This window comes from Podarcis vaucheri (genome assembly GCF_965113315.1).
Source record: "Podarcis vaucheri genome assembly, chromosome: 1".
In the NCBI taxonomy this organism is placed as follows: Eukaryota; Metazoa; Chordata; class Lepidosauria; order Squamata; family Lacertidae; genus Podarcis; species Podarcis vaucheri.
The window spans coordinates 114,089,976-114,115,746 of record NC_138759.1 but is presented as its reverse complement, the minus strand read 5'-3'; the positions used below and the strand labels follow the sequence as shown (position 1 = coordinate 114,115,746).

Below are 25,771 nucleotides of genomic sequence, written 5' to 3'. Positions count from 1 at the left end.
ACAGTCTGGAATTGCCCTGAGGAGAGAGGCATAAGACTGCACTGTGGGAAATCTGCATTAGCCGAATCGAAGGCCCATTCCAGACTGGCATTTTATCATGGGTGAATTTTGCAACATGTCATTGACACAGTAATAGCACATTAATAGCAGATTTATTCTGCTTTAGTTTGTTCTGCAATGGTTCCCCAACACTACCACATTTTTGCTGGCTGGAGGGGCTACAGAGCAACAAAAGTGGAACAAAAATAAACCAGAGTTGCGAGATTTTAGCAGGAAATTATGGGATATGCCCTGATTGGAAATGAAGCAGTGGGGCAACCCCAAAACCTTTGAAAATGGTATTGAAAGCAGCCCGTGACTGCCTCAATAGCATCTTGAGCACAACCCATCATGAATGTGCAATAAAAAAGATGTCTGGAGGGGTCCAAAGGTGAGTGTTGCCTATAGATGGCACAAACAACCATTTCCCCCATATAACTGCTGTGCAAACGCTCTCTTAAACTTGTAAATGATTGCAGGCTGAAGATAATACCATTCATACTAGAACTGACAGTTGAGCATAAGTTTTTCCTCTCCTTCCGAATTCTTGCGAGTTCAAATCATCTGATATTTTGTTCACAAAGAAATTCTATTGCCGAGTGCTCACATTTTTATCTTGACATTTGTCCCTTCAAGCTGCCGAGCATTTCCATTAAAATGGGATTGCTAGATTGCTAGGTAAACACATTTTTATGAAGCCACATTCTGTTGAAAATCAAATATGGCCTCAACAAGAGCACCGTTCTACATTGGATCAAACTGTTTCACAGGGAAATAGCTCAGGGGATGGGATGGAGAGAGAGACAGAAAGAAGAGTGGCCTTTCTATAAATAGATGTAACATTCTGGTGTATTTCCCAGTAGGAAACTTAATGTAATCCAGCCAGGATCAATTTGTTTAAAATGCCTTTAAAGTTAAGAGAGTAACATTTAAATCAGAAGCCTTATGCCAGAGGTAGACATCTGAAACAGCTTTAGCACATGAATATATCCTGGCTTTTTTTGTTGCTGAACCTTTTGGAGCGTAGTCCTTTGTGGAGGGAGCACATGCAGAATTCACTGAGCTCAAGTGCACTTATGCCTAGTGGTTTCAGTGAGACTACTTCACAAAATATGCTTCCTAAGACCCAAACCGCACAGGGTGCTAAACACATCATATGCAACTGTCAAGTTATTTGTTTATTTAATGGCATAAAGGGCAACGCTCATTGGGGCTGCAGCATGTAAGCAGGGGAGATTTAACCCTTTCCTCCCTGGTCTCAATCCATTACAATTCCACACAGAAATCAGATAGCGGTTCCCCGCCCCCGCCCCCCATTCTTTTTAGTGAATCCCATCAGGGGACAGAAGGAGCAATCAATCATGTCATTGCCACATCAGAGAAATAGAGACAAAAAATATAGTAAGGACTAGATAATGTATTTTTATTTCTCCTTAGCACTGCCTACTTTAATAATTACCTGAAAGAAAGCAAAATAGCTGGTGCTGGAACAAGCATATCTGGCTATGGAGTTCTTGCCTGTTGCTGAGTGGTACATCACCAGATTTGGTTAAATTATCCAAAATGGAGAGCAGCTACTACTCAGAATCATACCACTACCGATCATGGAGGCAGAGCCTAGCTGTCGTGACAAGTACTGTAGTAACAATTGGTAGCCTTATCCTCCAAGTGGAATGATGCCTGAAACAAGACAACAGAATTCTGCAGAGGCCAGTGTTGTGTAGTGGTTGGAGAGTAGGGCAAGGACTGAGAAAATCAAGGCTTAAATCTTCACTTGACTTTGAAGTTTACTGGGTGATCTTAGATCAGTCATCATCATGGGAAAGAGTGGTATTGCCTCTGTTTTGCATACAGAAGATAAATCCAATCCACAGCACCTCAAGGTAGAGATGGGAAAGATTCCCTGTAGACAGTACTGAGAAGACGGGCCAATGGCATGATTCAGTATAAAGCCGCTACCTAGATTCTACTCACAGGTTTGTTGCAAGGATCATATACACCAGGCATGTCCAACAGGTCAATCGCGATCTACCAGTCGATCGCAGGATCAAAGAGATCTCCATGGTGCTCCTGATCGATCCCTAAACAAAGCTCAACATCTCTGAGCAACCCTCCCCCAAAAAAGCTCACCAACTCTTGGCAATGACAATGGGTAGATCAGTGCCAGTATTTTTATAGTGGGAGTAGATCGCAGCCTCTTGGGAGTTGGATGTGCCTGATATACACCATCATGAACTCTCGGGATGCATACGCACCATACATTTTAAACCCATTCTCCAAAGAATCCTGGGAACTGTAATTTAACCCTCACAGAGCTACAATTCCCAGTAATCTTCACAAACTACAGTTCCAATTATTCTTTGAGGAGTGTTTTAAATGTATAATGTGTACATAGCCCTTAAGGGAAAGGTTGGGCATGAACATTAATAAACAAACATATGTAAAATGCTCAGGATGCTGCATTTCCCCAGTAAACATTAACAATTTTGAGGAGTGGAGACAAAATTCCAGACACAGGGTTTTATTTAGCACTGCCAGATAAAATGAAGCCAAGATATACCTTAGTCTTCTCCACTAATAAATGTACTTATGCAAACATTTATTCTGTGTTGTAACCTTACTAATGGGAGCTTTTACACTTAGATAAGACAGTCCTTAAGGAGGGGGGAAAGGCTCCGGTAATTTCCCACAACTCTAATCCAACATCTTAATTATGGTAGCCAAAGGGATGAGTTATATCAGAGAAAAATTGTTGTGTCTGTTGTCACGCCTGTCCTTATTCAGTCAACGTTCCCATTCCATCCATTATTTAACTGGACCATGATTGAGTTTCTATCATCATCATCATTATTAACAACACTGTATTATTTATTATTATTATTATTATTATTATTATTATTATTATTATTATACTGCACCGCCACCACCATGACTGAATTTTGAAGTTGCTCTTATAGTGACAAAAGACAGACATTGGTTAAAAGCCTCCATGTAATGAGATGTATGATCTGAGAAGTATGGAGGACCAGAGGGAGGATAATCCTGAACAGCAGTTTCTAGAATTGGAGACAGCATTAACTTAAGGCTGCCACCCTCCAGATACAAGATAATACAGTTGCCAAGTTGCATATACACATAAAACTATTGATTACTATTACAGCTCAGAAACTTTTCAGAGCAGTTTACAGTTTAAAAGCTTCTGGAGAACTTTTTAGCTTTCAAGTAGAGAAAGAGTACCTATTCACAACATAAAGACTAATGAGCATGCTTCTTACCTAAAATAAAGTTTGGCCAGATGCTGTAACACCTGCCAAGATTTCCAGTTTCCCACACACATGTGAGCGGGAGGAAATCCAAAGCTGTGTAATAGCTTCTGATTTTTGATTACCTAATTGCAGGGTTGTTAGCTTAAGGAGAAAGCCCATAAAAAGAGTGTCTAGGTGTTTTTAGCTGCACATCATTGCTAACAATCATTGGCGCCTTCCCAAATCACTGTTTCCATGTTGAGTGACAACCACTGTGCCACCCAGAAAATAACCTCTACTACTATTCAAACATCCACTTATTCTCAAGCTGCAAATAATAAATAAAATAAAATAATAATAACCAAAACTCTCCAATACTTTCCTCATTCAAACTCTTCACCCTGAACTCAGAGCAACCTCAAAGTTCCCTCTGAGACATGTTGACATAGTTCAAGCTTGAGCCAAGTTCAGAGGACTGAAATAGAGAAACAAAACTATGCAGTAAACATACCTCACACCTTCTCCCTTTTCTCTGTATATATATACCTCTTGCTTTGGAGTACAGACTTACATACTAGTCAGTGCATCTGACTTTTCCAAGCTTCTCAACATTCAGTATTATTTCACTAGCATGTTATAAGAGAAAGCTGGTTGGGTATTTCATGAATAGCCCCTCCTAAATAGTTATTTAAAGAAATCATGAGAAATTAAACTTTACTGAAATATATAGTCTTGAAAACTGTATAGTATTCCAGTTGGAATACGAATAATATGCTTGGGCCAAACATAGCTAACTATGAATTGATAGCTTGGGATGTCACCTATTTTATATTATTCAACATGCAATTGGATTTAATAAAGAAAGCTGCCAGACTTGTGCCTTCACTTCTAAGCGCACATCCACACGCACATCCATCACTCACATGAGAGCACAGTGCCAAAAATGTGTGTCTTTCGAGGTAACAATCTCACAGGAGCCAGGTGACTTGCACGAGACCACAGGCCCCCAAAACAGGGTGTTCTGCTTAAATCAGGACAGTTGAGAGGTATGTCATTAACCACAAAACATAGGTAGTTGATCTGATTAACTGGAAAATAACATAGCATTCACAAGCTGTTGGTTAAGCAGGTCAGTTAACTTTCTATTCCCTCTAAGAATGTCCCCAAAATTAGAATATTAATTTTCTCCCTCTCATTCACATTATTTTTTATGACATTTAAATATTCAAACTTGCTTTTAAGACCTAGATTAACTCCAGGTAAGGGCTGTCCCCATTAGCCATATTTCAGCGATGGGCAACGTCCACTGCAAATCATAACTCAGACCGGACACCTCAGCTAGGGAAAAAGAATCTCCAGCCAGCAATGCGTAATGAAGAAAGATTTGATTTAAATGCCCAAGAGTAAGAACAGATACAAGGACTTCAAATATCTGCTTCAATCCAAAATCATTCTTCAGAACTATGACTTTTCAAGTGAATCATTATAATACTGTCCCTGCTTTTTACCTGGTTACGTTAAAGCAGAGGGTTCTTGCATAACAAACAAATGTCACCTACTCTTTTATTTTCTTTCTATAGGAAGGAGCAGTTTGCAAATGAGAAAATGCCATTCCTGCACACAACAGTCTACTACTGCATTATTCCTTTCTCTCCCCTTGCAAGATGTCCCAAGGAAAAGATGTCAGACAGGTAATGATTTTTCTCCCTCTAGAGTCTGTGCCTTGTCAGATTCCTAAAGCATTTAAATTGGTGACTTAGAAGGCTCCTTCCACCCCCCCCCCAAAAAAAGAACCAGTCTGTGACATGCTTTTAAACTTCTGATAGCCAATCAAGGTTACTTTGTCAGAGGCAGCTCTTGCCCTTGATGCTAAGTGACTGTGCAATTTTATTCATTTGCAAGCAAGGCCCCACAGAAGAAATTGTTACATCTACCAACAAAATTGTGTAGGCCTGAAAATACGGTACTTGCATGAGTTAGTATTCACTGGAGCCTGAGATGAGAATGCTAAGAGGCCAAGTATGACATTGTGACATAAAGATGTAATGGGTTTATATTGTATATAAAATGTTAGAGCCTCCTTGACTGCAAAATAGCCTTCTTGGCAAAACAAACCTGCACCGGAGTAAAAAAAAAGTGAAGCTTTCCAAATTAAATTGACTTTTGTTCCAGCAATGCACATTGTGAAACAATTAACACTTATTCTATAGTTTCTGTTTTGAACTGAACTCAGTTTTGTTTTGTTTGCCAAGGACTAGCTAATTGTCTTAATCAGCTCTCAGCTGTTCTCTTTCCTTTCCCTCCCCCAACAAAAGCAACGTGAGAACATTTCACAGGGAATTTGGCCATTCTTGACTCAGAAAATTATTTATTTACAATTTTTGCACCCCAACTTTCATAAAATAGTAAGGTGGCTAGCAACAAAGTCAAGAAATGATTTAATCATTTAAAATATCAGTTATATTAAACATTAAAACAATAGTTTAAAAAAAGCCTATCAAATCAGTAGATTAAAGCTAATTTTAAAAGTTGTCTGCAAGCCAAAATCCTTCTTAAAAGGGGAAGGTGGTTTTTTTTGCCAGCTTCTGCAAGGACATCTAAGAGGGGCTGAGGCATGCCTCCTAGTCGAGATGGAAACCCAAAGTCTAGATGCAGCCACAGAAATGACTCTTCGGTTCTAACCATCTTAAGAGATGTTGGAACACAGAGGAGAACATCTTAGGATGATCTCAGTAGGTGGGCAGACTTGCACCAGTGCAAGTGATCTGTACTTTTCCACATGATATTTCAATATAACACTAGACTGAAGTTCTTGTTTCTGTTTAGGTGTGCTTAGCCAAGGTTGGAGTTCCATAATTTACATGCCAGGTTGACCATTTCTATGGACCACAGTAGGCACCTGATTTTGCGTATCTAGAGCATAGCCTATCACATGCAGGAGCCACATCCACTGGACCACACACTATTGCCTCTAGCCTTGCTCACTTTTGCCTCTGGTCATACCCACCATTGTCATGTGCCCCCCCCAAGTGGTTATGCATGACAGAATGTGACCCCCAGGCTATAAAAACCTGGGAAGTAGGCACAGCAGCTCTTTATTTTCTCAGCTCCACAGCTGCTGTGCCTTGCTTTCCTTTGGTCAGTGCTTCTCCTCCATCTATGATGGGACATACCTAAAGTTTTGCATGCTATAGCAGGCAGAAAAGGGGTAAGAAAATCTAGGGAGCATAGAGCTTCATATTCTTTCTTCGTGCCCCAGAACTTTTAAAGAGACATGCACCATCTCCGGGTGAAGACCTGGCAGTCTGAATTTGTGCTAAGATGATTGAAGGTATCCGATACAAATCCATTAACAATAGTTAATGTCTTGCAGTGATTAATTTGAAGCCCTGTGCCCCTTTTTGCCATAATTCTATCTCCCAGCTACATTTGTGCCTCCTTTGTGATTAATGAACACAGAACAGAGAGATGCAGTACATCGTGCAAATTTTGCCGCCTTCTGCCAGTTTCATCTCTACTTAGCCATTCTCATTTATTATCTCTAAATACAGGATGCAACTCAATGTGAGCCAGGACACATGCATGATATAATTAATAGTATTGATCAGCATTTCATTAAATCAAGGCCTCTCATTCTTCCTAGGAAATGAAACACATTTTCTGGAGATCCAAAACCACTAGCGGCAGTACTTTAAGAAAACAGACCAAATGAAACGGGCAAACTAGATTTGTGTCATATTTATGGATGAGCATAACATTAACAGGCAATATTTGTAACTTATCGCAGTCCAGATTACAGTAAACAGAGGATCTAATCATCATAGCCTTAGGGAGAAAGAGAAGAAAATATATGCTAGCTGACGAACATATACTATAACAGATTTGCAAAGCTCCAATAAATTGGATTAGGTTAGGAATAGCAGTGGCCACACTCTAACTTTAGGAAGTCCAAAGACACCTTCCTGAGAAAGAGGCTTATGGCAGCAGAAAGTTGTGCCTATTGGGCCTGTATTTCCTTATTACACCTGCTGCTTCTCGATTTTTACAACAGTCATTCTTCTTGTTGCTTTGCTGATCAGTCACCATTACGCCTTTTGCCCAGGGAAGCAAGGATGTAGTGCAGGATATTTCTGAGAAATCTGAGAAATGTTCCCAGGCAAGGGATAAGAAGGGAATGAGCTGACAGCAATTAATTTAGAGGAGTTACAGAAGGATTGGACCAAGCTTCTCCAACCTAGTGCCCTCCATATGCTTTTGAAGTAAAACTCCCATCAGCCCCAACCACCATTGGTCAATAGCCATGGATGAAGAGTCCAACAATAAATGGAGGGCACCAGCTTGAAAAAGGCTGGGTTAAATAAATTCATGGTGGAATAAATTCACAAATCCCACCCCTTCTTTCTGTCTCCTCCGCCACCTTTGGGAACTTGAGCTTCTCCTATGTCTCTATGCAACCTAATCAAATTATGGCTTTCAGAACCACATATATGCTGATGACACCCAACTGTACCACTCTACGCTCTACCTACCTGATATTTCTGTTTGGGTGCTTCATCATCCTTATCACAAGTACAATACATCCAAGACAATGTCACAGTCCAGCCTGCTGAAGAGTCACAAAGACTGTATTTGTCTCCTCTCTTTCATTTGCTCCCCATATTCAGACTGTTGCCAAGTGAAGACACCCCTTCCCCTGCCCCTTCAGCAAAAACTTTCATTTGCATCCTGGCCATCAGTCTCCTTGATTAGCATGACCTTCTCATTTCACTCCCCTCATCTCTAACCCAAACTGCTACTGAAATCGCCACTCTGACCATGTGACACCCCTCCTTAAATCCCTATACTGGCTTCCAAAACACAATCTCTTCATCCGTACCTTCAAGGACCTCCCTTTATCTCTCTGTGCCCACATTCTGATACACAAACACAGTTGTGTTGTGGTCTTATATCATTCTTTGGAAATTTTATTGAACATTGTATTTTATTTTATTTTATTTTATTTTACTCTTATATAAAATTGCTTAGATACCGTTATTACATTAGGCAGTATTATTTTTGTATTAAAAAATAAATATCTGCTATCAAACATTGCTCCTGCAGCTCAATCAGCCACAACTCTCCACAGCATTCCTGCTTCCTTGAGTTGCAAAATACTGGAAGAAATCAAACATTTCCACTGGCTTGGCAAACCTTGGTTATGATATTTTTTAAAAATATGAAAGATTCTGGGGAAATAAGCTATACTCACAGATAGTTTGAGACCCTTCTTGATAAACTGGAACAAAATTAAACCATAGGCAGTTGTTTGCTGAGATATATTAAATATTGTATAATACTTTTTTCCAATATAATCTTTTTTTCTGGAATAATAATACATATGGAGAAACACTACAAGCTCAAATGCTGAGTTATGAAAGCTACTGAGAAACTACAAAGAGGCTTTGTGGGGACAGGAACTTAATGGGGAAACAACAACACCCCAAAATCCAATGACCATTGAACATACTCAGTGGTCACAGAATGATAATGACAGAAGCAAACCAGCAGTAAATCATACTGTGCATGTTGGAGTTAACTCTTTACTAGCAAGAACAGGATCTTGGCAGTCTTGGCAGAGTGCCCGGCCTACTGAGCACAAGAACTCGTGCCTGGTAGGCCTTTAGTTGCTGAGAGTACACAGCTGTCTATGTCTTCTTCTCTCCGGGGTTTTACCAAGCAATCAGAGATAGCTCTTGCATGCTTGTTTTGCTCCTTCCACTTCATACATCTTCTGGTTCTCGGAGGCCAAGGGGGAGGGGAGCTTATTACAGCAGAAGAGGGAGACACATGTGACTCTTCACCAGCCTGACTCCTCTCTGCCTCTTAGCCCCTCTCCTCCCACCCTCCTGCTTCAAGCTTCTGCTTCTGGACATTTCTCTCCCAGAGTGTCCCAGCTCACTAAGCCCTGTTACCTCTTCAGCTTCCGACACTTCCTCTTCCCAGTTTTCTCCCTCTTCTCCCTGTGATCACTCATCGTTGCCCCACCACCCCAGGTGCTGAGCCTTCTTCCCTTGCTGGTTCCCCAGCTGGTTCCTCTGCATCCAACCAGTCCATGGCAGATATATATCTGTTGAAGGGGCAGTAACAGAAAGCTGGGTGGGGAGCTGGAATGGAGTAAGCTGAAAGACAGGCTGGCTTATTGAAAATAGTCACTCCATGCTGCACCATTTTTTTTGAAGGTCACACACATGCATGTGTATTTCTTTTTTCTACTGGAGAGGTATGACACATGGAGACAAGTGCTTAACTAGGTGGCCCTTGGCCTGATAGAACAAGCCAATTCTTTTTTTAAAAAAATAAATCATGACTAAATGGGTTACTTTGTAACTAGAGGAAGTTTGGTTGAGGTGGCATAGCTAAGGAACTGGTGCATGTCCACATTTGACATCACTGTTGTACAACAGATTAGTGATCTAACACGGCAGATGAAGGTGATCGACTACATGGAATTGGCAGAAATGACTGGCAGAATCCGAGACCAGGGAGAAGAGTTGGTGAAAGAAGACTGGAAGAAATTTAAAGACTATTTACAGAAATATTGTAAAATTAATGAATGTTAGAAGGATGTTGGATAGAAACTAAGGGGTTTCCAGCTGTAATGCTTTAGAAGATACGGGAAAAAAGGTTTATAAATGGGTAAAAGCTTAATGGTAAGGATTTGCTGAACTAACAAATTGAAGTGGAATACAAAGAAGGGAGGTATGAGGAGGTCTGGGGAAATAAGCGTAAGGAAGATATGTTATGGAAAATTATTTGTTTTTTAACTGTTTTTATGTTGTATTTTGTATTTTGTTTCTTTTTATTTTTTATTTTTTTCATTGTTATATTTTAAAAAAACTTTAATAAATATCTTTTTTATAAAAAAAAAAATTAGTGCTCTAACAGTCTTAACGGTTTCCTGTAATGCTACAAATATTTAGAGCTAATGGGATACAAGCCCGCTCTCCTCATTGATGGTAATGGATCAGGACTGCCACCTCATGGTAAGCAGGACAGTTTAAGATGAGGTGAATTGCAGCAGAGCATTACAATGGCTTAAAGTGTTTAAAGAGGGATAAACTGAGTTTTCTTTTAAAGAAAACTTTGCTAAGCGTATGCCCTAAGAAAGTAATCAATGTAAATTTGCACATTTTAATTCCTAAGGAAACAGACAGGTTTGTGATTAATATAAAAGGCAGCATAATATGCAGAGTCTACATGCAAATTTATTGCACAGAGCTTATGGCAGTCCCCGGGCTTCTCCGGCAGTTGTAGATTAACCACTGGCCTGACACACCAAGCAAGCAATTAACAGTAAATGCATTTTCTCCTTTGAAATATTTAGTAAGCTTCTTGCCAGTAGAATTCCCTCATCAGTTTGATAGCCTAAAAGTGCTCACCTGTGAATTTTCCTATCCTATGACAAGCCTTAGTCTACCTCAGTTTCTCTTGGAGTCCTTGGGGCTCTGTTCCCTATGAACTTGGGTCAGAGGGAGGGAGAGATAAAAATCTAGGTACCCCATAGAGGAGAAATTACTTTGCCTATGACAGAGTAATGGAAGACATTTTTTAAAATCAAAAGACAAACAGCTTTTACATTAGGAAGCAGTTTAAGGGCCAGGAAACCTCTTTTGGAATCTGGCAATTAGCTTGTATGCATAATCAGGATTCAAGTTCATTTCTGTGTTAAACGAACAGTGAAATCCATATCCTTGTCAAATACCTTGGCTTGTTCAACAACCAACCCAGGAGCCCTATGACCACAAGTTCTGGAGTGAAGGTAACCACTTAGAGCCAGTTTACTGGCCATGATATTAAATGTGTGAATCCAATTGATGTGCAGAGTTTTTATGATGTAAATAAAAAAAGCAGTCATGTGGAAGCCCGAGCAGCCTTGGGATTATATGGTGGGCAAGAGGGAGAGAGATTAAGTCTTTATTTCCCTGCCACAGTCCTGACAAAAATGGCCTTTCCGAAGGTACTACTTGCATTTCAAGAGAAGTCACCATTGGCAGCTTTCCTTGAAATACAAACAGCAACTTCAGATAGGGGATTTTCGTAGCAAGGTAGTCAGGACTAGGTCAGGGAAATAAAAGTTTCACTACACATCATGGAGAGGCCAATCTCCACAGCTGCTGTGCCTGCTGCCCCTACCTTGCCTCCTTTAATACAAAAGAGCTTGCAGGTACCGAGTGTGTGTTGTGCCCTGGTTTAGTGCTGAAACCCCGCAAGGAAAATAGGACAGCTGGCAGACCACGGACAGCTCCAAGTGAGCAACTTGAAAGCTGACTGAGACTTTGCCTCTGTCTCCAGACTACCTCCTTCAGGCTCCACCCACTTGAGAAATTTCAGAGCCTTAAAGAGCCAACCATCTGGCCTGAAGATGGGCTCCCCTCCTTTGTTCCATAGCCTCCCTCCCAGTGGTGTTGCTAGCCGCTCAGACAGCACAGAGCTTGCAGGCAGTCCACCCGCCACCTCCCCCTCAGCTGTAGGGCAGAAGCCTGAAAGAGAGGCGGGAGGCGGCGGGCAGACACAAGCCACATGCTGCCGTTTGGGCAGTGCAGAGCCTGAAGGCGTCCAAGCCACTATGTCACTCCCAGGAGAGACACATGGCTCAGGTGCGCTACAGGCCCTGCAGCAAGTGCCGCCCCCATGGTGTGTCGCCAGTGCCCCCCACAACCCCTAGCTACGCCTCTGCTCCCTCCTGATGCACTCCTGGAGCTGCTGGACTGGTCATGCGTGGTGGGGGTCATTTGGTTCTTCAGGCTCAGGAGAAGATGTTTGCAAGGGTCCACGCTCTGACCTTATAGGCCCTGGTGGTCTGAGAGGCTCCTCTGGGAGTTCTTGTCCAACTGCCTCAGAAGCAATCAAGTCCCTATTTTCCACAGTCAGTTCCTGGTCTTGACCAAAACCTGGCTCCCCATCTGATGCCTCCAACTCTGTGTCCAGATCACTGCTGTATACAGGGGGTCATTATACTTTGGCTATAAAGAGACTACAGACACACACACCCTGCAATCTGACACACATCATTCACTCAATTATTAAAAGCTTCAGTGCATCCACACTTGGGTAACATGTGGTTTTATGTTGCGTGTTTTCCCTTTTCAGATTATTCACAGATCAGGGAATTCTAATTATTGGGAGGGGGGGAGTACAGGTTGCCTCTTGGATGAAGAAAACAGAATGTGAACATCAGAGCAAAAAAACCCACACAACCATACACACACAGGATGCATTGTATTCACTTTAAACTGCCTTGCATACATGCCCTTAGTGTTGAAGGGCCCATAGCATCACTGGTGTTTAAAAACAAATGGAGGGTGTGGAGTCACTGGAGGGAGAGATGTGGCATAGAACTGGGAGACTGCCCCAGGAACAGAAATTACAACTTTGGGCACTAATGTGAAATGAACAGAAAGAGGTGGGAGTCATGGATTTAAAAGCTGGATGTGTTAGCTGAGAAAGGTGGTATAAAAACAGGATGTATTGCTCATGGTCACACTAATCTTACCTTGTTTGAATCACAAAGTGTATTTGTATTGGGCACAGAAACAAAGTACTGCATGTTGCCATTTGCAAAGAGACAACATTATGGTAATAAATTAGTAAAGCATTTTAAAAAGAGATTAAAAAGAGACCACCGATTTTTTGTTTCAATAAGTCTACTTCTACAACATGAAAATCTATTTCATTTCATGATCAAACAAGATGTGTGCATTCATTATACACATTTCATGACAACCTACTTTGAAAATTAACCCACAGTTTCAAAAGTTCTAAATAACCTTAATTAAGAGACTGAGAAGGGATAGCTCAGAGGAGCCATTACTAACATTTTGATCGAGTAGCTCATTAGTTATCATTATGTAACTGGTCCAAGTTTGGCTCCAAAGGGCATAAATTATTGCATAGCTGCCTCCAAAATGGAACCTAGACTCACTTTTTCAGGCTTATCTATAAAGTATACCAAAACCACAAATCCAAAAAGCCAGAGTGCAGGTATCTCTGTAGCAAGTTAGTATTCTGGACTCAAGACTGGTGGGGATGCACCAGTTAATGTGCCTACAAGCTAGAAACTACCCTGTGAGGTAGGTTAGACTTTGTCAAGGTCACCCTAAAGCTTTCCAGCTTGTAGGGTGACCTTGACAAAGTCTAACCTACCTCCCAGGGTAGCTGTGAAGATAAAAGGGGAATGCTAGCTATATATGCCAGCCTGCATGCCTTGTGGAAAAGGCAGGATAAAAGAACATTCAAGGAGAACATATTTAGGTTTTAAAAACTTACATCCATTATGTTTAGGATCTCATTAATCCAAACCTTATATTCTTTAATAAGAATGTGATTTCAGACTGGGAAAGCTACCAATGTTTATTTCGAAGGATCACTAACATTCTACGTTCTAGTCTTTAATAATCCATATCTTAGAGCACACTTTCCCATTCTGGCAGCCTTCAGATGTTTTGGACTACAAAACCCATCACGCTTGAGCATTGGCTATGATGGTCGGGAGCCTGGGGCCAATGGGAGTTGCAGACCAACAACTTCAAAAGGCCATCAGGTTGGGGAAGGCTGCCTTAGAGTAGGAATGACTGGCCCTCTGGTGGTATAAGAGCTGGTTATCAGCCCCCAAAGAGGTTTTTACCTGATCCCCACTCCGTTTTAAACAGCATGGTCCCCCCAAAACTGCACATTTTTGAAGTTGTATGAAATAAAGAAATCCTATCTACACTTTTAAACTTATAACTCCCTTTTGCATTTTGTATACAATATGTGGGACTTGCAGCAAAAAGTCCCAGCGTGGAATACTCCAGTTAAGGGTTCCAGCTAGCTTGCTAGCTAGCCAGCCAGCCAGCCTTCTTTCAGGATACATTTCCCAGTCCCTCCTGGTTTTCCATTCCTGCCCATGATAGACATCAGTATTCTGTGGCCACTGGGCATGATCAATTCGAACTGGACAGCATGGTTGGTTGTTTTTCCTTCTTCCTCTTAAAATTTTATTTTCCCTTAAAGTTATTTTCCCCCTGACTCCTGCTCATATCTCTCTTCTTTTTTGTGGATACTACTGTTTTGACTTCATAAGGATCCACATTTTGAGAATGAATGTATAGTATATTGTATATTCTCCAGCTAGGACTGAGGATTTGTGCTGTACTCAACAATGGTGTAGTTCCGCCACAAGGTGCCAACTTTATTACGGAACCTGACCAATGATGAAGGTGTTGGTCTTTGCAGAAAATGTTGTAGCATTGGACCCCTCCCTGGAGAACTGATCACTCAGGTTTACTTTATTTATCAGGCAAATTCATATCCTGCTTTTGAAAAATTGTTCTCCAAGCAAGTTAGACTGAAAGAAAATTGCATGTCGACAGAATCATTTCAACAACCAAACATAACAGTGAGCTTAAAAATAGAAGGCAGACATGAAAACATATGCTGCAATCCTATACACAATTATCTATAAATAAATCACACTAAGACAACAGGGATGTACCTCCGAGTAGCCTTGCACAGGGTTGCACTGCAGAGAAAAATATTGACAGCTCATTTAAAAGTCTCCTGGATCTGCCAGAACTTGAAGATCTTGGTTATTCCCAGAAGTTAAGCTGTGACAGGCGGGTGCTCACTACTCAACATCAAAACTACCGTATTTTTTGCACCATAACACTCACTTTTTTCCTCCTAGAAAGTAAGGGGAAATGTCTGTGCGTGTTATGGAGGAAATGCCTACGGGTGGCATGCCTACGGATTTTCCTCCTCTAAAAACTACGTGCGTGTTATGGTCGGGTGCGTGTTATAGAGCGAAAAATACGGTATTCTGTTCCAGAGCATTCAGCACAGCTGTTTCACCTTCTGCATATTTAAAAGTAAAAAGGTGACTGCAAAATACTGGCAGACTCCAGACCATGACTAAGTAAGTCTTTTCTTAAACTCTTACCTGCAGCATGAACTAAGTAATTGGCTTTAGCTAAGCAACTGCCCTGAGCCTTCAAACGCAATCCTGCAATATCAGATTAATACTACTGATCTACCTTATAAGACTGTTGTAATAATCAACTGAAATGATGCATGAAGAGCATTTTGAACATTGTAAATTGCTATGCAAATGTTAAATAGTATAATCTTATTACTAAAAAGCTTCTGAGAAAATTCTTTAAACTACAGAAGAGTGAATCCAAACCAAGGGGGGGGGGAACACTCCCAAATAAAACCGTATGATATAAGGGACCTAAAGGTTATTTCACTAAACAAATCCCCAGCTTTTAGATTAATCTCTTATACACAAAGTAATTTATAAATATCCAGATAGGGGAATGTCTTAAAAACTTTCCTCCTTTTATTCTAGCAGTGTTCATAATGGTAATCATTTGCTTTTCAAACAAGCATTGAGAAGGAAAACACATTAAAAAGATCACAATGAAGCCGCTAGAGTATTATTGCTACCACTGGAATATCAAAGAATTTCGCAAGCACTGAGGATTTATTGTCATACGAAAACATTCAAATGTTAATGATACCAATCTGCAATAGGATATTCTCCCTTTGATTAGATGCCATGCATCAATCTGACACCCTTAATACTTTTCAGTTAGGCTGAAAAATGAAATCAATTTTAAATTACATTACACAGTATGCCTGCTGGTTAATTTAGAAATAAAATTATTTCCTTATAAATCTTGAGACGATCAACTAAGCAAGTGTAAATAGCCCAAAATAAAAGTTTCTCCAGGGGTTGTACTTCTGAGGTTGGTGTAGTCTCTTTAAAATAGTAATAGTAACACTTCTAAGCTCAGAAATTCGGCATTATGGGAGATGTGTGGCTGCCATAAATTTTGCGGTGTGCTTCTCCAACCAAACAACATGCACAGAAATACACTTATTGGGGGAAGAGTTGCATAAGCACCCACATATTAATGAAAACAGCATACAAATATACATTGTATGATGTGGGGGTGTAATTAGCCAAAACTACACAGGAAAATGGGTTTATTAGAAGAAATGCAGGTGAATTTTTAATAATTTTTTTGATTAAAATTGCACAAATTGCTACAGAAATGTGGAGAAGTGAATTTAAGATTAGAAAAATGAGGGAGAAAAAGAAGCCAAAACTTGACAGATTTGTCCATCCCTCTTACTGCCCGAAAGAACAGGTGCTGGTCATTGGGAGGCAGCAGATATATAAGGAAGTTGCAGGTGGGACTGGACAATCTTAACTGAACTGATTAAATTTCACCCTAAGAGGTTGTGCTGTTGATCATTCCCTATTGCTAAGCATGGATAATTTATGTGAATACTTTTTTGGATTCAGATATGAAGCGCTGGCGCTTTGTGCAAAATGACATTTCTGCTGAATTGCAGTTCTGCCTCTGCTTTGATCTATAGGGCTCGGTGTGTGCAATCGCTCTTCAGAGATATACAAATAGACAGTCAAGTTGCAAGAAGATGACACACAGCAAAAGTTATGTCGATTAAATGTAATTACCATGCGCACATTTTACTTTAGTCGTTTGGAAATGACGAAAAGCGGCTGCAAAATTAAAGTGAAATTTCAAAAGAGAGGAGTGGGCAAAGAATCTCAGCCAGCTGGGCTTTGCTGGCTGAACCATGACAAGATATATCCCAAGCCGTTTCCTGAAGATCAACACAACTCACTCATCAAGTCTGCAGGAATGAGGCACTTCATTTCTCCCAATTTGAATCAAGTTGTGGAAAACGATGTGCAAAATCCTGTATGTCCTTAAAGGAGGACAGCTAATGGATAAAGTTGCTTCCTTCCCACAAATGATTCTGGCATCTGCTATTCTGAAGGCTAGAACCGGATATAATGGCATAAGCTTATTGTCCAGCTAAGTTACCATTGTGCTTCCACCAATACAAGCTGATCAGTAGCGTATACCTGGCTAGCACCACCATCAAACCAGCTCTGTTATAAGATTAAAAGAACTCCAAACAAAGCAATAATAACACACCCACTGCAAAAGCCATGGCAATTGCATGCTCCCAGCAGTCATAATGTCATACCCTGATAATTCCCCAAGCAATTGCCAAGGTTACTATATTGTAATGTTACCCTTTTATTATGGGAGCACTTGACCCACGATTGCCCTAAGCTTCTTTTATGATTCTTTAATGCACAGAAGCCCTGTTTAGCTGTTCTAATATCTCACAAAACAAGCACATTAGCTCTGCCTCCCCTCCCTGGCACCCATCATGTGCTGGAGGGGAACCTCCTGAAAGGGGGAACTTTTCTATGCAAGCAGGTTCCCCACCACACAGTTTAGAATCTGAACCTTCCAGGATTCTAACATGTGTGGAAGGAACATAAGAAAAGCCCTCCTTGATCAGCCCAGTTCATATAGTCTAGCCTTTTCATAGAATCATGGAATTGTAGAGTTGGAAGGGATCCAAGGGTCATCTAATCCAACCCCCTGCAATACAGGACTCTCAACTAAAGCATCTATGACAGATGACCATCCATCCTCTGCTTAAAAACCTCAAAGGAAGGAGAGTCTAACCTGCCTCCTGAGACAGTCCATTCCATTGTCCAACAGCTCCTACTGTCAAAAAGTTCTTCCCAATGTTTAGTCAGAATCACCTTTCTTGTAACTTGGTTCAGGTCCTACCCCTCAAAGCAGGAGAAAACAAGCTTGCTCCAAAAGTCCATAAACAGGAGCTGAGGGTAACAGCCCTCTCCCCATTTGTGATCCCAAGCAACTGAAATTTCAGGTCAGTGTGAACATACACCTTCATAATGTAACCAAAGTTCCTTCTATACAGGGCTTTTCCCTTTGAAATAGTCAACCTTTTAAAAAACAAAAATAGAACATCCAAATGACACTGTTATGAGCCTACTGATACTTATTCCAGTCATTTTTGTGTTGTCCTCTATTTTTTTCTCAGACTCCACAGCCAGTGATTTTTTGGTAATAAAATGCAGCTGTGGCACCATTCAATCTAGTATGGACAAGCAAAACTTTTAAGGGTCATTTTCCTTTATTTGCAGGTTCAGTCCATTTTACTGCCAATGAATGCAAGTGGGGTGCTTCTTAGTGATGAGCAACTTCTTAATTTCCCCTTGAATAGCCTCCCTTAATTGCTTCGGTGCCAGTTTCTGTTCCTGTGTACTAGGGATGTTTGTTATTGGTTTCCTCTCATTATTCCTCTCATTTCTATAGTGAAATAGTGCTTTTACACTACCGCTGTACCTCTACTTATGTATCCCTCTGGATACAGAATCTTCGGGTTACAGCCACGGCAAACCCGGAAATGTATACTTCCAGGTTTCGCCGTGCGTGCATGCGCAGAAGCACTCAATCACGCTCCACGCATGCACAAAAGCGCACCTCTATTGACGTAATTTTTGGGGTGCGAATGGACCCCCGGAACGAATTAAGTTCGTATCCGGAGGGTCCACTGTATCACAAAGTTGGAGCAGGAATAAAACTGAGGGGAAGCTCATAATTTCTCCCCTCAAGAACTGAAACTGACATTGGGGTAATTAAGAAAGGCTATTCAAGAAGCTCTTTTAATCAGAAATTTCCCACCTGCACTCAACAGGAAGCAGTAATACAGGCCAAACCTACAAGGAAGTTTTTGAAAAAGAACGAAAGAGAAAGAAAGAAAGAAAGAAAGAAAGAAAGAAAGAAAGAAAGAGAAAGAACTAAATAGAAATTACTTTTCTCAAATAGCGTAAGCAGATCTAGACCAGGAGGGGTCCACAACCCAGCATCCATGGGTACCAATGCTACCACAGAGCACCTGTCAAGCTCTTTAATCCTCACCTGGACACCAGCCACAAATCCAGTATGGTCTTCACTCTCCTGCCCACCTTCTAGTTTAATTGGCTAGCTGATTTGGAAAAGAGGAAAGAAAACTGTTCTCTCTGCTGGTGCCGTCCAGTTAGAAGATAGAGGGCAGTTCTAATTGGATGCCACCAGCTGAGAGGACACAGAGAGAACAATTGTAATTGGAAGCTACCAGCAGAGGGCAACAGCTCCCAGGACAGATAGCAATAATCTAGCAAGCTCTTCTTAATCTCAGTTACAATTCCTCTTCCAGACCATTGTGGGAAAGCAATGCATCAGCTCTAGTGTGAAGCAGCCAGACATCTTTTTGCATGGATCCCAATCAGAATGTTTTAGGAGGAAGAGGGCAGAGCTCAGTTTAGAGGTACTTTAGTGATAACAAACTGACCTTAAATGGCTGCCCAAGGGGAACCTTCATTCTGTCCTTGGTCAGTAGCCATGAAACAAGATTGGTGCTCTATCCCTCTTCATCATGTTGTTATACATTTACTGCAGAGTTAATCAAACACAACGCACAAGTCTGCCTCACGCAGAGGGCTGATATCATCCAAAATCACCACAACGTATCAAGCAGCTATATATCAAGCATTATCTCCAACAACAACAACAACGATTAAGGATTTTGTAAACCTGCGACTGCAGATCTAATTGAAAGGATACCCTGACATCTGCCATTAGCCGGGAGACCAAGGCCTCCTTGCCTGTATATGCGTAGACACATAAAGGCAGGGGGGTCCACCTGCCCAGATCAGACAATAATTCAAGAATTTGTGCCTGAATTTGCTTATTTACCACTTGCCTACATTTCCCCATTTAATCCAGGTTTACCGTTTCCATGGAAAAATCTGGTCAATTAAGCAAAAACAACATGGAAATTGGAAATGGAACAGACCCTTTCTCCCACCCTCACTAAGCAAACTTATATTAAGCTTGGAAACAACAGAAATCACCTCAGTAGCTGAGTGAAGTTCTCAAGTGATTCTTGAGGCACTCTGGTCCCAGATCATTTGGGCTGTTAAAGGATAATGCCATCCATGCACCTTGAACTAAATCTGGAAACAACCTAAGAGCTAGTGACATATGAAAGGTATAATGTGAACCATTCTGCGAGTCTCTGCTATCAATCTGGTTCTGTTTTGAAGCAACTGAAGGTACAGGCATTCTTTTATTTAATTTTTTATAAACTGCATTTTTATGTAAAGTTTTACAAGGCACTATAAAACAACTCCACGAAGATAGCATTACACTAGTCCAACGCTCAGACTGTACATATGTCAAGGTTGGGAGAGAATACTATATTCACACACATACATCATCATAACATATAACCTGCATTAGTCGGCTCTGCTCATATGATCCCTCTGTTTTGTGGCTGATGGATCACATGCATAAAACATGCACAAGGCTCCTCCTGATTCATGCTAAAGCTCCAACACACAATATGAGAAAGAGTTCACAAGCCAAAGTTTGCTGTGAAGTCCTGTCAAACAGACAGCATATTCCAGCCTTTTTCAACCTTTGATCCCCAGATGTTGTTGGACTACAACTCCCATCATACCTAGCTAACAGGACAAGTGGTGAGGAATAATGGGAGTTGTAGTCCAACAACATCTGGGGACCCAAGGCTGAGAAAGGCTGGCCTACACCAAAGGTGAGGAACCTGTGATCCACCAGTTGTTGTTGGACTTTAGTTTCCATCAGTCCCAGCCAGCATGCACAGGACAAGTGGTCAGGGATGATGGGAACTGGAGTCCAGCAACATCTAGAGGGCTGCAGGTTGCCCATTTGTGTCCTTCATGTATATGTGAACAACTTCAGTATATGTATACAATGTGTGAAGCCTGTCAGACTTGGGACCAACAGGGTGGGTGACTCAGCTTCAGCAAAGTGGAGGGGTTTTTTGCCTACTCTCATCACAGGTGTTACATATAACTGCCAATGCATGTGCTGAAGCAAAATGCACACAAGCCTTTTAGTGTATAAAATATTACACTTACGACAAAGTGTTTAAAAAAAACACACACACATCATAGCTGCAATCTGAAACATTTTTTAAAAATGAAAGTGTTAAAAATTTCCTACTACATTTGCTTTCATTCTTAGTAATTACCCTGAAGCCAACCCTCACAAACAAACAGTGCAAAGAAAACACAATAAATTTTGAAGTAAGTTCCTTCCATTCTGCATATTTAAGGGTGCAATTTAGCTATGTGGACATTGCTGAATTCTTGGGTTATTGAAATAAAGCAAATTAAAATTTAACACTTTAGGATACAATTATCCATGTTCTAACAGAATGCTGGTACAGTACTTACAGCAGGTTTGGACTGCCATCTTCTGGGATCCTGGAAAATTGCCCCATCTTCTGCTAGACCTAATGCAGTGTTTTCAAGGGCTGAAAGTGATGATTCTACATGCTGTGCAGAATCCAGTTGTACAATATAGCTGTATAATTATTGACTGTGCTTTAGACTCCAAATAGAAGAGTTGTGTTGTTGAGTGCTCCCACACACACACACTTCTTGTATTATTGTTTTTTAAAATATATTTATTAAAGTTTCACAAATTATATAAACAAACACAACAATACAAACGAACACAAACAAGAAAAAGGAACAAGTATAATTTCAAAACCTTATTTTCTTAAAACTTACTTCACCGACCTCCTCATCCCTCCCCTTTCTGCATTCCAATTTCCAATATATAGTTCAGCAAATCCTCACCCTTAATTTTATCTAATTGTTAACTTTTCTTTTCTTTTAACTTAATCTTTACAGCTGTAATCCACTTACTTTCTAAAGCCGCATCATTTTAACACTCATTAATTTTACAATGTTTCTTAAGATAGTTCTTAAATTTCTTCCAATCTTCTTCCGCCGTCTCTTTTCCCTGGCCTCGGATTCTGCCAGTCATTTCTGCCAATCCCATATAGTCTATCATCTTCATCTGCCATTCTTCCAAAGTGGGTAGATCTTGTGTCTTCCAATACTTTGCGATGAGTATTCTTGCTGCTGTTGTAGCATACATAAAGAATGTTCTGTCTTTCTTTGGCACCAGTTGGCCGACAATGCCCAGGAGAAAGGCCTCTGGTTTCTTAAGGAAGGTATATTTAAATACCTTTTTCATTTCATTATAGATCATCTCCCAGAAAGCCTTAATCTTTGGGCATGTCCACCAAAGGTGAAAAAAAGTACCTTCAGTTTCTTTACATTTCCAGCATTTATTATCAGACAAGTGGTAAATTTTTGCAAGCTTGACTGGAGTCATGTACCACCTATAAATCATTTTCATAATATTTTCCTTTAAGGCACACACACTTCTTGTAAACTAGCACATCTAGAAAGATTTTCTATGCGATGTTTATATGGGGCAGCACTCAACAATAGAACCTCTCCACATAGAGTCTGAAGGGCGGAGTCCAACCTCATTTTGCTACTTCTATACTGGAGGTGGGCCAGCCATCACAATCTGACTTTTTCCATTGCAGAGGTAGCGTTAAAAGTATTGGGGCACAAGTAAGGTGGTGAGGGATGTCAAAGACCAGACATTTATTTGATAGGCTAGTGAAAAGATAAAGAACCATATGACGGGAGAGTCGGTGCAGGCCTTTCTGGAAAATAAATCAGTCTGGGAGAAAGAAGGGAAAGCAATCTGGGGAGAGTGGAGACACCAGCACAGAACAAATTTGGGGGGTAGGGTCACACCACAAATGCAGGCTGTCTGTCTTCCATTGTCTGTCTTTCAAGAAAAAAGATAGCATGGACACTACAGTTAGATATACGTAGTTAGAAAAACATTTAGAGGTATAAGGTGGCTTGCACTTATGCCCTGCAGTTCTCTTCATTGCTTTCACAAGGGATGCAGGGGGTTTTCTTGAGAAAGCCTCACTAGCTTCATACATCCCAATTAAAAAAATAAAAAACCACAGAAATGAAGGAGATGGATGCTATCCCACAACATCATCCAGGCACCTCCACCAGCTTCTGCCTGCCAACTTCATCTGCTAACTTCAGCCTGCCAACTTCCATGGGTTTCATCTATTCATGAATATACACCAGTTTCTTTTCACACATCACATTCATGCACATATGCACACCACTAGCCCCAACCCCTTTCAAAATCTTAGTCATGCACACAAGCATGCACCAGAACACCAATGGACACAACCACTCATCTTCCACTCACCATTTATTCATATTCATTGCCCAACTTCAATCCACAAATAACCACTGGCTTTTGTCAATCAGCTCCCAAAGGTGACGTTGAACCAGTTTACAACCACAAATATCACTATGTTTCAGCCTTGCAACATCCAAATGAGAACTCAATTGGCTTCCACCCACCAACATCTGCCAGCTTCTGCTAGGTCCACCACTAGACATCACATATCACACCCCATGGATATCAGCTGCCTTCAAGCCACAATTCCACACTGCAAATGAACTTACCTTATTATTGCTCCGTAGCATCCTACAGCCAGATGATCATCTCCGTCTATCTGTCTATTCACCTCCTCCAGGTGGAAGAAGACTGAACGTCACAGCTGTTGCTTGCTGTGTATCATTGGGGAAGAGGAAAAGGCCCATCTTCATATCCACTCAGCTGCCATGTACTTTTGTGATGTCACAGGTAGTCTGTAGCCAGTGGCAACAGCTGGAGATGTATCATTATAATCTCTGCAGGCCTCACAATTGTGGGTACATCTCAGCAGTGATTTATTTGTATGCTTGTTTATTGTTAAAAATATTTATAGAAACCAACCTTCATGTGTACTGATACCAGGGGAGGATATACCATAAAATGATTGTAGGAGTCCTTTTCTAGCACAAGGGTCACATTTCCCTCTAGGGACCTCCGCCACACACACACACACCTATGTACAGTAGGCTTCATTCCAGCTATGTAAAGGCCAGAGGCTCCCCCCCCCCTTCAATCCTTCAATCCGCTTAAATAAGAAGCATGATCGAAGTTCAGGAAAATATTCCAACCAGGCAAAAACATTTTGAGGGTGTACAGCTGATGAGGGGAATGACCTAGAGAGAGTCCAGTGGTCTGCTCTTGACTTGTGGACTGGATGTTCCCCACCCCATAATAAAACCCAAGGGTTATAGCCAGCATTATTTGCAATCAGATGAGACCTATTGAATCAATAGGGTTAATAACTTAAATCCATTGATTTCAATGGATGTACTCTGAGTATGATGTATTTGGATATTGTTCCAATTATTAAAAACACCAGCACACAAAAACACTAAAAAAAAAGCTGAACAGAAGGAAAGGGTAAAATACTAGTTTCACAGTTAAGTAGCCACAATAGTTGCCCAAAGCAGACAGGACCAAAACATACAAATGCACACGCAGAACTACATACTATATTCTCTTTCTCAACATACACAAACTGCACATTTGCATGTGCCCACATCCATCCATTGACAAGAGAAGACTCCCTGGAAAAGACCCTGATGTTGGGAAAGATGGAGGGCACAAGGAGAAGGGGACGACAGAGGACAAGATGGTTGGACAGTGTTCTCGAAGCTACCAGCATGAGTTTGACCAAACTGCGGGAGGCAGTGGAAGACAGGAGTGCCTGGCGTGCTTTGGTCCATGGGGTCACAAAGAGTCGGACATGACTAAACGACTAAACAAGAACAACAAACAACATCCATCCATCCATATCTCAATCACACATTCATTACACATGTTCTCACCCATTACCATACTGCACACCTCTCTCAGCTTGACTTCATCATTATGTGCTGTATCACTTGCTTGCTCCATTTTTTTCCCATGTACTGTACTGAGACAGGGGCTCCCTTTTTTGAGCGTGCAGCAAAGAAGCGGAGTTTAGAAAAGGGAAGCACAACAAACTGGTGAAGCGGGAATGCTTTACTCTAGTGATTTAGAGACAGAGTGCTTTTCTTTGCCAGCCCACTCAGTTTCCATACCGTCAAAGGACTTATTCTAAGATGCACGCTCCTGTACTGGATTCAGACCCACAACCTCAGAGGCGCCAGAGAAACGAGAACGTGTAGCCTGAACCCATGTAGCTACGCTTTTTGAAGGGAGCAATATATTGCGCCAAAGAAAGGTGCTTGTCATTTATACAAATGGCCACAAGGTGTCAGCTGTTTGTAACTTTAAAGGGGAAATCTGGATTAACCTATAGCCAGAAAAAGGCAAACACACGCAGCACAATACTATCCATACATGTAGTAAGCACCACTAAACAGAGATCGTGGGCATAGCCCATGCACCTGTTGTGACGTGGGGTTTGTGATTTCAGCTCTCTTGACATAATATGCTGGAGACAGCTCTGTAGTAACACTTCTTCATTTCAGCAAACAAGACTGAAGACTGAGGAGGGAAAAGCTACATTTATAGGGACAGGGAACTAGCTAGAGGCAGTTACTTTACCCTGATGCAAATACAGGCAATAATAATACAGATATAAAATCCTTTGACTCAATACACAACAGCACCTATCTGTCATCATCCTGTCTGGCTCTGTCTAGCAGATTCTAAATTAATTTTCTCAACAACTGTTGTTTTAAATTACTTTCTTTTGACCCCGTGCTGAGAAAAACCTGTCAAAATCTTTCTACAATGTATACTTTTAGTTAAGTAATTTTTTTTATTTATTTACTTGATTTAGTGGGGGGGGGG

The 25,771-nt window shown here is 41.0% G+C and overlaps 1 long non-coding RNA gene across 1 annotated transcript; it reads right to left on the bottom strand.

The window, feature by feature from the left end:
- Positions 1 to 18,940: 18,940 nt before the first annotated feature.
- On the bottom strand, positions 18,941 to 23,640 carry LOC309528666. Its single transcript, XR_014217873.1, has 2 exons — positions 22,426 to 23,640; positions 18,941 to 21,629 (listed from the first exon to the last, which is right to left on the bottom strand). It is a non-coding gene; the product is annotated as an uncharacterized lncRNA (long non-coding RNA).
- Positions 23,641 to 25,771: the final 2,131 nt, after the last annotated feature.